This window comes from Tachyglossus aculeatus, chromosome X4 (genome assembly GCF_015852505.1).
Source record: "Tachyglossus aculeatus isolate mTacAcu1 chromosome X4, mTacAcu1.pri, whole genome shotgun sequence".
Taxonomy (NCBI): domain Eukaryota; kingdom Metazoa; phylum Chordata; class Mammalia; order Monotremata; family Tachyglossidae; genus Tachyglossus; species Tachyglossus aculeatus.
The window spans coordinates 4,912,074-4,926,308 of NC_052098.1; the positions used below are offsets into that span (position 1 = coordinate 4,912,074).

The window sequence follows — 14,235 nt, forward strand, 5'->3', positions numbered from 1 at the left end:
CTTTCCTATCCGAATCAATACTCCTTTTATCTCCATCTCGTCGGTCTCACCACCCACAGCCTCCTTCTTGCCTGGAACTTCCTCCTCCTTCATTCATTCATTCAATCACATTTATTGAGCGCTTACTGTGTGCAGAGCACTGTACTGAGCACTAGGAAAATACAGATAGAGACAATCCCTACCCAACAATGGGCTCACAGTCTGGAATATCACCATCACTCTCCCCACCTTCAAAACCCTCCTAAAATCACATCTCTTCATGAGGCCTTCCAGGACAAAACCCTCATTTCCCCTATCCATCCTCCCCTTTGCATCAACTTTGCACTTGGCTGTGGACACCATGATCTATCCACTAGGCCATGCTCTAGCCACTAGAGCATGGGTCTGGGAGTCAGAAGGACATGGGTTCTAATCCCAGCTCTGCCACTTTGCTGTGTGACCTTAGGTGAGTCATTTCACTTCTCTGTACCTCAGGTCCCTCATCTGTAAAATGGGGACTTAATAATAATAATAACAATAATAATTATTATTATTATGGTGGTTGTTAAGCGTTGACTATGTGCCGAGCACTATTCTAAGCACTGGGGTAGTTACAGATTAATCAGGTTGGACACAGTCCCTATCTCACAAAGGGCTCACGGTCTTAATCCCCATTTTTTTTTACAGCTGAGGTACCTGAGGTACAGAAGTTAAGTGACTTGACTAAGGTCACCCAGATGACAAGTGGTGGAGCCAGGATTAGAACCCATGACCTTCTGATTCTCAGGCCCATACTCTAGCCACTACACCATGCTGCTTCTCTAGACTATGAGCCCCACATGGGACAGGGACTATGTCCATTCCAATTTGTTTGTATCCACCCTGGTGCTTAGTACGGTGCCTGGCACATAGTAAGCACTTAACAAATACCACAGTTATTACTATTATTATTTTTTCTATATTTACATCCCATCAGTTTTACAACTCTAGCCTCCTACTTGGCTGTAGCTCAGGGTGCGGGGCTGGGGATAGTAGTGGCAGCGCACAAAGTCAAGTAATCAGTAGTATTTGTTGAATGCCCAATCAGTGCAGAGTCCTGAACTAAGGGCCTGGGAGGGTACAACAGAGTGAGTAGACATTGATCTCTGCTTTCAAGGATCTTACATTTTACTGTGTTCATAACACCACACTGGGAGAGTACACTAGATTACAAGAAAAATTGAGTAAATAGACATGATCCTTTTCCAGGCAGAGCTTACAGACTATCAGAAGAGACATACACTAAGATAACTTACACATAGAAAGAAGCAGATGGATAGAAGCAAAATGGGACCGGGGTTGGGGCGATGAACAACCATGTGCTTGGTTGACATGGAATTGCGGCCGTGGAGCTAGAGCTGCTGTTCCAGGAGGTCCTCTCATAGGAATGGCGGGAAAATGGAGAAACAGTCAAAAAGGTTTTGATGCGGGTGGTGGAGCCGGGAGAGATGGTTGATGGGTTGGTGGGGTTACAGGATCGCCAGGTGGACTCACCAGGGACAATAGACACATCCATTCATTCATTCAATCTTATTTATTGAGAGCTTTCTACGTGTTGAGCACTGTATTAAGCGCTCAGGAGAGTACAATGCAACAATAAACAGACACATTCCCCTCTTCATCCAGTCACAGAACCTCTCTGACCCCATGGACTCCACACCTGACTGTCACTCGACTGTGACTGATGGAGTATCTAATAATTCTGGGTCATTTTGGTAAAAACCAGGCATCCAACTTTGGTTTAAGAACCAAGCCCCCATTTATAATACTGGGCCTAAGTGAAAACGGGTTCCAAAGAACAATATTCCATCTAAGATGGTGTCATACGTTTGAGGTGACATTGTGCATCATTTGGGGTTTTTTTAATGGTATGTAAGCACATACTATGAGTCAAGTATTAGGGTAGATACAGAATGAACAGGCTGGGCACAGTCCCTGTCTCACTTGGGGGTCAAAGTCTAAGTAGGAGGGAGAACAGACATTTAATCCCCACTTTGCAGATGACGAAACTGAAGTGCAGAGAAATGAATCAATTTTCCCAAGGTTATCAAGCAGGAAAACAGCAGATCTGGGATTAGAATCTAGGTCCTCTGAGTCCCAGGTCGATGTTCTTTCCACTACTAGACCAGCATGGAGTACTAGTGGGGACTAATGGGAACTGCCAGTGTGTCGGGATCAAATATGGTGCCCTAACCCCTGGCATGGGGGAAAGTGGGAGTAATTGTCTTAGTACTGTACTCCTGGAGGTGGGAGAATGGGACTCAGTCAGCATTTGCCCCAAATCCCGTTTTTGTCAAGCTGGAAATGAGGCTGTAAACCTTTAGATCATTGAAAAACATGTGGATTCTGCATTTTCTACTTTCCAAACAGACATTTGCTCCAGCCCAAGCTGACCCAGCCACTGTGCCTTGAAAAGAGTGAAATTCTAGAGTGGGTATTATCTATAATCCAATTAACTGAGACATAGCCAGCGTTGAAAAGTTTGGAGAATGTTTCTGGTGAAAGTTTATTTGTTGAGGAACTGTTCCCAAGGTGATGTGCATAGCCAAAGGAACTTTCAGCTCACTGACCCAGATGTGCCTTTGAGACATAATAATAACGGTATTTGTTAAGCGCCTACTTGTTGCCAAGCACGGTACTAAGCTCTGGGGTAGAAACAAGATAATCAGGTCAGAGCCAACCCCTGTCTCACATGGGACTCCCAGTCTATGGGGGAAGGACAACAGGGATTTAATCCCCATTTCATAAAAGAGGAGACTGAGGCCCAGAGAAGTTAAGGGACTTGCCCAGGGTCACACAGCAGGCAAATGGCAGAGCTGGGATTAGAACCCATGCTGTCTGACTTCCATGTCCTTGCTCTTTTCTTTTGTCCATGCTGCTTCTCAAGCAGCATCTCAAGCAGAGTCATTTGAAATTCCCCGTCACTGAGATGCATGGTGATATCACTTGTACCACACCAGAGACACATGGTAACTTGATGATATCATTTATGCCCCAAACCTAGAACTCCCCCTTTGCTCCACAGCAGTCCTTTTCTTGACCAGTCTGGCCAAAACAGCTGGGAAGCAGCAGGTGGGGGGAAGAGGGAGGGTGGAAATCAGGATGTATAAGTAAAAATACTGGATGTTAAGGTGGTTGGCGCCATTAGCAAGTTGAAGAAGGGATACACCAACAGAAAACCAGACTGACTGGTAGAAAACCAAATTACCCATCATCTTACTTAGGAGAGAAAGCTCTTTCCCTCCTACCTAACCTCACTGATTACCTACTAAAACCCAAATTGCACACCCTGACCCTCTAACACTGACCTAATCACTGTACCTTGATCTCGTCTATCTCTCCACCGATCCCTTGCCCACATTCTCCCTCTGGCCTGGAAGTCCCTCCCCCTTCATATCAGACAGTCCACCACACTCTTTAACTTCAAAACCCTCCAAGAGGCCTTCCCAGACATAGCTCTTTATTTCTCCTAATAATAATAATAATGATAATGATGGTATTTGTTAAGTGCTTACTATGTGCAAAGTACTGTTCTAAGCACTGGGGGGATACAAGGTGATCAGGTTGTCCCACGCAGGGCTCACAGTCTTCATCCCCATTTTACAGATGAGGTAACTGAGGCACAGAGAAGTTAAGTGACTTGCCCAAAGTCATACAGCTGACAAGTGGTGGATCCAGGATTTGAACCCATGACCTCTGACTCCAAAGCCCGGGCTCTTTGCACTGAGCCACGCTGCTTCTCTAAGATGAGGTAACTGAGGCATAGAGAAGTTAGTTGTCCAAGGTCCCACAAGAGGCAAGTGGCAAAGCCAAGATTAGAACCCAAGTCTGCTGACTCCAAGGTCCCAACTCTTTCCAGAAGGCCACGTTTATTTTCTACATTGCCTCATCCATAAAAAGGTGGCGATAATACCTGCCTTTACCTAGCTCATAAGGATGTTATGAGGAAAAAAATGAACTAAGTGCTACGAAGGTGCTTTGTGTATAAAAGTGTCTTTTGAAATCAAGGTATTATTATTATTTCAGTGATATAGTAGTCAGATGACGTGACTACATCACATTCTCCTGGGAAAAAAAGTCTGCACATTTTTTACTGATCGCCTAGATTGTTCAGCTATCTCTTTCAAGGTTTTAGCCCAAAGTGCCTCACTAACAGGAAATTTGTCAGGGACTGACTTGAACAGGAACTGCAGTTACGAATATCTCTTTATGAGGGGTCCATGCTCTCCTAGAAAGGGGCAATCCATCAATCACTGGTATTTATTGAGCACTTACTGAGTGCAGAGCATTGTACTAAGTGCTTGGGAGAGTACAATACAACAGAGTTGGTTGACACCATCCCTGCCCACATTGAATTTACAATCTAGAAGGGGAGGCAGACATTAAAAGAAATGACAGAAATGTACATAAGTGCAGGGGGACTGAGGGGAGGGTGAATATCGAATGTTTAAAGGGGTCAGATTGATTGATGCAGAGGGAAAGAGAGTAGGGGAAATGAGGCTTTACCTTGCCAGAAAGTAGAATGTTCAGTGAAACTTTATGTAACCTTACAAAAATGAGTAACACTATCAGGCTGACCATATTGAATCCTCTTTAATGCTTGTTTGTTGCTTTAAAGGCGCCACACTTTATCTCATATAAATACTCGTGACAGCCCTAAAACTCATAATCTGTATCTAATTTCATTAGTTCAGAGCAATGTTTCTTTTCCAGCGAGAGGAAAAGACAACAAACACGGAGGTTGTGGAAGCAATTATCAATGGTCTGGCTGGATCTGTCATTTTCAAAATCTCTTTTCAGTGTTCCTAAGCTGAGAGAAGGGTGTAAAACACAGTGAGTTTGAATTCTTCCCCGAATCCTTTGATGTTTTCCATAAAATTGACTTTAGAAGTCAATCTTGGGACCAAAATGGGAATACCACCACTGTTTCAAACAATTTGTATCGTTTGATGAAAAACCCATACTCTATTTGGCAAAATGATGCTTGTCATATTTCTTAAGCACTTACTCTGTGCCAAACGCTATATTAGATACACGATAATCAGGTCAGACACAGTCCAGGTCCCACGTGGAGCTCACAACTAAGTAGAAGTACAGATATTTATAGATGAGGAAATCAAGGGCCAGATAAGTGATGTGACTTGACTAGGGTCACATAGCAGGCCAGTGACAGAGCCAGGATTAGAACCCAGGTCCTCTGACTCCCAAGCCCGGCTCTTTCCCCTAGGCCATGCTGCTGCTCTGGTCATTCTTGAGGCGAGGTCATTCATTCATTCTTTCAATCGTATTTATTGAGCATTTACTGTGGGCAGAGCACTGTACTAAGCGCTTGGGAAGTACAAGTTGGCAAGCACAACGGCAATGATCTAAATAATTTGGGAAAGAAGGCCCAGTTTTTACCTGACTTTCCCAGACCACTGAGGGGAAAATGAGACTTTGAGCCTGAATGATCCAGATTGATGACCTCTAATTGCCAACGGTCACCCTTCTTTTCACCTCTTCTTCTGGCGATCTGGTAGATGGAGGAAATGTAGTCATCTTGAACAGCTTCATAATTCCACCCTCCTACTGATTTATGGGTGTGAGTTTTCAAGATGACTTACCTCATACTAAATATGAAAATGTCCACAAATAGGAATTTTTATTTATCATCTGAGTGGGTCCATTGGCAGGAGTGATTGATAAACTCATTCTCATCATTGGCATGTATCATGTGGGGGGTGGGAGTGGGGGGGAACTGCACCCACCCTTTTCCCAGGTGAGCAATGGGGCTTGAGCCCTTTTCACTGATGCTGTAGGGACAAAAACTACTAGGAAAGGGGAGATTCAAGGGCGGGTCACTTGACTTTTCTGTGCCTCAGTTTTCTCATCTGTGAAATGAGGATTCAGTGCCTATTCTCCCTCCTAGATTGTGAACCCCATGTGGGACAGGGACTGTCTGACTTGATTGGCTTGTACCTACCCCAGTGCTTAGAATAATGCTTGGCACATGGCAAGTGATTGACAAATACCAGAATCATCATCATCACAGCTCTGAAAAACAGCAAGAAGACTACTACTGACTGTTGAATTAATCTCTCATTTCCTCACAGAACTGTCACTCCAGCAACTGTCGCGCATCCCCAAAGCACTTGAGCATTAGTACCCCCTCATCACGTTTACATTTCCTACCTTCACTCATTCATTCAGTTCATTCAATCCTATTTATTGAGCACTCATGGTGTGCAGAGCACCATACTAAGTGCTCAGGAGAGTACAATATAATAATAAGCAGACACATTCCCTACCCACAATGAGCTTACACTCTGACACTGAAACAATCCTCTTTCCTGTCCAATAACAGAGTGGCTGGAGATCCACGGAAAAGTGCATTTGTCGGGTAGGGACTGTCTCTATATGTTGCCTATTTGTGCTTCCCAAGCGCTTAGTACAGTGCTTTGCACACAGCAAGTGCTCAGTAAATACGATTGAATGAATGAATTTTTGTGAAATGTACTTCCATCTCTCCCACAAAAACAATAACATCATAATAAAAACATTTATTAAGTACTTACTATGGACCCAAACACAGGGTACATACAAGATAATCAGTTAGAATGTAGTCTCTGTCCCTCACTGGCTCTGAAGGCAGGCTCAGGAGCTCTATTATAACCAATTTTCATTTTCTAAAGACCCTCTATTTCAAGTCACACATGTTAACAAGATCATGAAGTCTTTGTAAGTACATAGTGCTGTTGGATCTCTCAGGGCCATGTTGGTTTTTCAGTCTCCCTCACATCCAAGAGTTCTAATTCCAGCTCCTCCGTTTGCCAGCTGTGTGACCTTGAACAAGTCACTTAACTTTATTCACTCATTCAATCATATTTATTGAGAGTTTACAGTGTGCAGAACACTAAGCGCTTGGGAGAGTCTGATATAACAATAAACAGCTACATTCCCTAATGTCTTGGTGCCTCAGCTTCCTCATCTGTACAATGGGGATTCAATACCTGTTTTTCCTCCCCTTTAGACTGTGAGCCCCATGCAGGTCAGTGACTGTGTCTGATCTGATTGTATTTTATCTACAGATCTTGGTACAGAGCTTGGCACATACCAAATACCACAATCATTATTACCCCTGCACTTAGCACAGTGTGTGGCACTTACTAAGCTATTAACAAATATAATTGTAATTATTATCATCATCATCCCCAGGAAAACATTAGTGGCACCATCTTGGATAATGAAGGACAGCTCTATACATGTATAGCGTGTTTGGGTTCTTTAATCAAACCTGAAGGATAGGAAAGAGGTGTTGACAGTATTAGAACTATCCAAGCAGTTGCTCCAAAGGTACTTTTCTCTGATGAATAATCTTTTCAATGAATGCCTCTGTGTGAAATGCTATATCCAGGAAAATCTGCCTCAAGTTTTCCACCTGTGCTCAATGCAAAGACATTTTTAATCAATCAATCAATCATATTTATTGAGTGCTTACTGTGTGCAGAGCACTGTAGTAAGCACTTGGGAAGTACAAGTTGGCAACATATAGAGGCAGTCCCTACCCAACAGTGGGCTCACAGTCTAGAACTTTAACCATTTTCTGTTGGGACCGATACCATTTAAAAAATAAAATTCAGGTTGCATTTTCTCTGCCACACCCTAGCTGTAATGCTACAATTGAAAAACCCTTTCCATAAGTTGATATTATGTGGACCGGGGAAAGGAATGGCTTTTCAGCTTGAAATGACAAAGGCAAAGAAGACTGTAAAGATACATTTGAAAGGAAAGAAATGCATACAATTTCATGAAATGGTAAAAAATGAGAAGATCCAAGAGAGCCTCTATAAAAGACACCTGTTACACTGATGGTCTTCACAGACCAGCTCCAACCGGCTTCAACCAGATCAGTGCCATTTAGTGTAGAAAACCTGCTCATCTTGACTCAGAAAGTCACTTTCAATGTAAATATAAGGGAAACATTCTAAATGAAAGTGTGTTCCCTATAGTATATCAAAGAGTGCAAAATTCACATCAGAATGTGCCTTCAGATGATTTAAAAGCATTTGTTTGGCATGGACTGTTGTGTGATTACTGTGCCCAAATTTTTGTCTTCCAATGATTTTGTCATACAAAATCTGGCCCATATTTTCTGATATATAACCTGAAAATGAGCTGGGATGCAGGAAGGAGAATGTATTGGTAATAGGTTGTGTACTGCTTTCAATTTCATTAGTTGCATGGCATAGCCAGGATGTTATGGAAGAAGAATGGTTCTCAATTGCCCTGAGGGCTCTTTCCCCAGACCCTCCCTCCTCGGATGGTCAGGAATTTTCTGAGATCCTTCCTGGTTTTAAGCCTTGCCATTCTAGTGGACTTCAAATAGATGGGAAATTTACTCTCAATAGTAATAATGACAAAGATGATGGAATTTGTTAAGTGCTGACTGTGCCCATGCACTGAACTAAGGGCTGGGGTAGATAATAGAAAATCAGGTCGGACACAGTCCTGTCCCACATGGAGATCACCATCTAAACAGGAGGGAGAACAGGAAATTGAGGCACAGAGCGATTAAGTGACTTGCCCACGGTGACTCGGTGGCAAGTGGCAGGGTCAGAATTAGAATCCAGGTCCTCTGACTCCCAAGCCCATGCCCTTTCCACTAAGCCAGACTGCTACTTATTATTCCTGAATCCCAGAAATAAGGAGGCCTATCCTAATAACATGAATTCGTATAGCACATTTCACCCTACCAAATCATGTTCACATGAATGATCTCATTTTAGCCTCCCAATATTCCTGTGAGATAGACATTCTCATTCCCATTTTACAGATGAAGGGAGTCACAGAAGTGAGATGATTTGCCGAAGTTCGTATGGGGCTATAAGTGCTCAATAAACATTGTTTGTGATGATGAGAATGATGGTCAGAACTAGTGTTTGGATTATCTGTAATATCATTAATAATTATGGTACTTGTTAAGCGCTTACTATGTGCCAAGCACTGTTCTAAGCGCTGGAGCACTATTCTATCTGTAGATTTCCAATATCCAAATTCTGTATCTCCCCTAATTCCATACCCCTGAAAAAGGAGAATTGACTGCGCATCCAACTGGCATTTAATGACATCATCTGATAAGATGCAAAGTTAAAGGCATGACTAAAATAAAAGCAATACTATCCCCTCCCCCCACAAAAAAACCTGCAGATATTTCTGCTAAACTATTCATGAACAGTGGGAAAAGCAGCATGGCCTAGTGGAAAGAGTGCAGGCAGGCGAGTTAGAGGACCTGAGGTCTAAACCCAGTTCCTCCATTTGTTTGCTGTGTGACCTTGGGTGAGATAACCTCTCAGTCCCTCTGTTACCTCATCTGCAAAATGGGGATTCAATACCTGTTCTCCCTCCTACTTAGACTACAAGCCCCATGAGGGGTAAGATTACTTGCATCTTCCCCAGTGTTTAGTTCAGGACTTGACACATAGTAAACACTTAAGTATTATTATTGTTATTATTATTATTCTCATTATTATTTGTATTACATAGGGAAGCAGTGTGGCTCAGTGGAAAGAGCACAGGTCTGGGAGACAGGGGACCTGAATCCTAATCCTGGCTCTGTCAATTGCTAGCTGTGTGACCTTGGGCAAGTCAACCTAACTTGTCTGTGCCTGCGTTTCTTCAGCTGTAAAATGGGGATTCAATACCTGTTCTCCTTCCCACTTAAGACTGTGAGCCCCATGCAGGATAGGGACCATGTCCAACCTAATTGACTCACACTTACCCCAGCGCTTAGAACAGTGTTTGACACATAGTAAGCACTTAATAATTACCATAAAACAAACAAACAAATGCCATAAAACCTATCTTGAGTCTGTGTTACATGCAGGGTCAGTGTGGACTCTGGCTCAATGTTTGTCAAGATTTGAGGATCTTTTCAACTCCATTCAGTCTTTGACTAGAAAAGATAACTACCCGTATCTTCCTCCAGAATTTGGTTTTGAAATGTTCAAGGAGGACTCTAGTAATTTTGCTGGTTTCTTTTGAAAGAAAATAGCCAGCAGGTGCCATAGAGGGGGCTGAGAAGCAGCGTGGCTCAGTGGAAAGAGCACGGGCTTGGGAGTCAGAGGTCATGGGTTCAAATCCCGGCTCCAATGCTTATCGGCTGTGTGACCTTGGGCAAGTCACTTAACTTTTCTGTGCCTCAGATACCTCATTTGTATAAATGGGTATTAAGACTGTGAGCCCCACGTGGGACAACCTGATCACCTTGTATCCCCCCAGTGCTTAGAACAGTGCTTTGCACATAGTAAGCGCTTAACAAATACCATCATTATTATTATTATTATTATTGAGGAGAGATTGTGAACTGCTCTACTTGACTATAAGATCCTTGAAGGCAGGGATTGTGTCTAACTCTTTTGTAGTCTCCCAAGTGCCCAGTATAGTTTTCTGCACACAGTAAATTTTCAGTAAATACTTTTGATTGTGTGAAGAAGGGAACCCATGACAGTACCTAGACCCCATGTCCTCCAGTTATCACCCCATTCCTCTCCAAACTCCTTTAGTGAGTTGACAATACCTGCTGTTTCCAGTTCCTCTCCTCCAATTCTCTTCTTGACCCCCTCCAATCTGGCTTCCACCCCCTTCACTCCACTGCAATTGCCCTATCAAAGGTCACTAATAATCTCTTTCTTGCCAAATCCAACAGCCTCTACTCCGTCTAATCCTCCTCAACCTCTCAGCTGCCTTAGACACTGTCAACCAGCCCCTGATCCTGGAAACATTATCCAACCTTCACTTCAATGACCCTGTCCTCTCCTGGCTCTCTCCTCCTATCTCTCTGGCCATTCAGTCTCAGACTTTCGTGGGCTTTTCTGCTGTCTCCCACCCCCTATCTGTGGGAGTCCCTCAAGGTTCAGTTCTAGGTCCTCTTCTATTCTCCACCAATACCCACTCCCTTAGATAACTCATCCGTTCCCATAGCTTCAACTACAATCTCTATGCAGTGATTCCCAAATTTACATCCCCAGCCCTGAACTCGCTCCCTCTCTGCAGACCTGCATTGCTTCCCGCCTTCGGAACATCTCTACTTGGATGTCCCACTGACCCCTCAAACTTAACATGTCCAAAACGGAACTCCTCATATTCTTACCCAAACAATTACCTTCCCATAACTTCTTCATCACAGTAGACAACACCGCCATCCTCTCTGTCTCACAAGCCCATAACCATGCATTATCCTTGACTCATCTCTCTCATTAAACCCATATATTCAATCTGACACCAAATCCTTCGGGCTCAACCTCCACGACATCACTTAAACCCACCCTTTCCTCTCCATCTGAACTGCTACCACATTAATCCAAGCACTTATCCTATCTTGACCTCCTGACCTCCCTGCCTCCTGTCTTGCCCCATTCCAGTCCATATTTCACTCTGCTGCCCGGATCAGAACATATCACGCCATTCCTCAAGAGCCTCCATTGGTTGCCCATCACCTCCATATCAAACAGACACTCCTTACCATTGGTGTTAAAGCACTCAATCACCTTGCCCCTACTTAACTTATCTCACTGCTTTCTTACTATAACCTCACCCACACACTTTGCTCCTCCAATGCCAACCTAGACACAGTACCTCGATCTCACCTATATCACCACAGACCCCTTGCCCACGTCCTGTCTCTGGTCTGGAATGCCCTCCTTCATATCCGACTGACACACTCCCCACCTTATTAAAAGAAGCAGTGTGGCTCAGTGGAAAGAGCACAGGCTTTGGAGTCAGAGGTCATGGGTTCAAATCCCAGCTCTGCCAATTGTCAGCTGTGTGACTTTGGGCAAGTCACTTCACTTCTCTGTGCCTCAGTTACCTCACCTGGAAAATGGGAATTAAGACTATGAGCCCCCCGTGGGACAACCTGATCACCTTGTAACCTCCCCAGCGCTTAGAACAGTGCTTTGCACATAGTAAGCGCTTAACAAATACCATCCTTATTATTATTATTATTTCCAAGAGGTCTCCCAACTGAGCCCTCATTTCCTCCTCTCCGATTCCCTTCTGCATCACCCTTCCAATTGGATTTGCACTTTTTATTTACCCCTCCCTCAGCCCCCCACACTTATGCAAATACCCATAATTCATTTATTTACATGAATATCTGTCTACCCCTCTAGACTGTAAACTCATTGTGGGCAGGGATCGTTTCGGCCAACTCTCTTATATTGTACTCTCCTAATAATAATAATAATAATAATAATAATGATAGCATTTATTAAGTGCTTACTATGTGCAAAGCACTGTTCTAAGCGCTGGGGAGGTTACAAGGTGATCAGGTTGTCCCACGGGGGGCTCACAGTCTTCACCCCCATTTACTAAGTGCTTAGTACAGTGCTCTGCACACAATAAATGCTCAATAAATGTGATTGATTGATGAGGCAGTCAGAGTAATTCAGTTTACTCTAATTACTCTGATTAGAATTTTAAGTCAAGATTTTAAACATTTAATAGTAAGTTGTGTGATATGTAAGCTCCATGAGGGCAAAGAAGATGTCTACCAACTTGGTTGTATTATGCTATCCCAAGCACTTAGTACAGTGCCCTGCATACAGTAAGCACTTAATGAATATGATTGATTGATAACTAATCAGGAAAGTAGCAGTTGTAGTAATAGTTCATTCATTCATTCAATCGTATTGAGCACTTACTGTGTGCGGAGCACTGTACTAAGTTCTTGGGAAGTACAAGTTGGCAACATAGTATACTCTACTCATAGTATTTATTGAGCACAAAATGGGTGCAATCCACCATACTTAACGCTTGATAGAATACAACAGAAACATGAGGCATATTTCCTGTCCTTGAGGAGTTTCCATTCTGGAACCCAGGGAGTAAAGAAATACCCTCATTTCTAATTTGACAGAGATACTTCCCTGGCCATGTACAGTTCCAGAGATGAGAGTGGGCATCAGAAAGGGACTCATGGTTTCAACTACCACCTCTATGTGGATGATTCCCAAATCTACATCTCCAGCCCTGATCTCTCTCCCTCTCTACTGTTTCACATTTCCTCCTGCCTTCAAAACATCTCTACTTGGATGTTCCGCCGACCTCTCAAACTTAACACGTCCTAAAGAGAACCCTTTTTCTTCCCACACAAACCCTGTTCCCTCCCATATTTTCCCATCACTGTAAATAGGCCCACCATCCTTCCTGTCTCACAAGCCTGAAACCTTGATATCATTTTCAACTTTCTCTCTCATTCATCTCACACAGTCAAGCTCTCACTAAATCCTCTAGATTGTAAACTCTTTGTGGTCAGGGATCATTTCTACCACTCTGTTATATTGTTACATTATACTCTCCCAAGCACTTAGTCCAGTGTTCTGCACACAGTAAGCGCTCAATAAATATGATCGATGGATTGAGACTTTTTAACCTAAGCAGTCGGGGCTCAGAACAAAGGCTGAGCCTCCTGGGAGTCACCGGGACAAAAGACCGTTGCTGGGATTTTTGTTGTTTTCTCATGCTGTTGAGTCGTGTCCACCCCATAGCGACGCCATAGACACATCTCTCCCAGAACACCTCACTTCCATCTGCAATCATTCCAGTAATGTATCCATAGAGTTTTCTTGGTAAAAATATGGAAGTGGTTTACCACTGCCTCCTTCTGTCCTCTACTCTTTCCCATGCCTCTGCTGCCCAGCACAGATGGGTTTTGACTTGTATCAGATTGCTTTCCACTGCCTAGCCACTGCTCAAGCCAGGAATGGAATGGGTAGGCCTCTGCTTGACTCTCCCTTCTGTAGTCGTAACTGGTAGAGTACTGGAAACTCTCCAGGTGCGACCCTAAGAGGATTGCTGGGATTACCCTAAAATAATTCCCTTAAGTTTCTACCTTAAAGTAAATGAGGGGACAATCTACGATCTTTGGCAATAGAACAGAGCATCAAAATGTTTCCTATTACGCCCTCTTTCGTACTGGGCAAGAATTTCTAGTTGTGATCTGAGAGTTTATCAGCCTTTAATCATGTGGGAATCCCTCAAGAAATCCTAAAAGAGAAAGGATTTGGGACTAAAGAAATGTATAGGCTATTGAGGATTTTCTCTTTGCTAACTACTGCTTTATCAACCTTAGACAGACAGGCTCACGGAATGATCTAATCAGACATTCAAACAGATGCTGAGGAAATTTGTTGAAAGAGAACAGAGAGATTGGGATAAATGATTGCCCTATCTATAACT

At 43.3% G+C, this 14,235-nt stretch overlaps 1 non-coding gene across 1 annotated transcript; it reads right to left on the bottom strand.

Annotated features, from left to right (window-relative positions):
• Nucleotides 1–13,711: 13,711 nt before the first annotated feature.
• LOC119948441 lies at nt 13,712–13,849 on the bottom strand. The gene has a single exon (XR_005456836.1). It is a non-coding gene; the product is annotated as a small nucleolar RNA SNORA7 (small nucleolar RNA).
• Nucleotides 13,850–14,235: the final 386 nt, after the last annotated feature.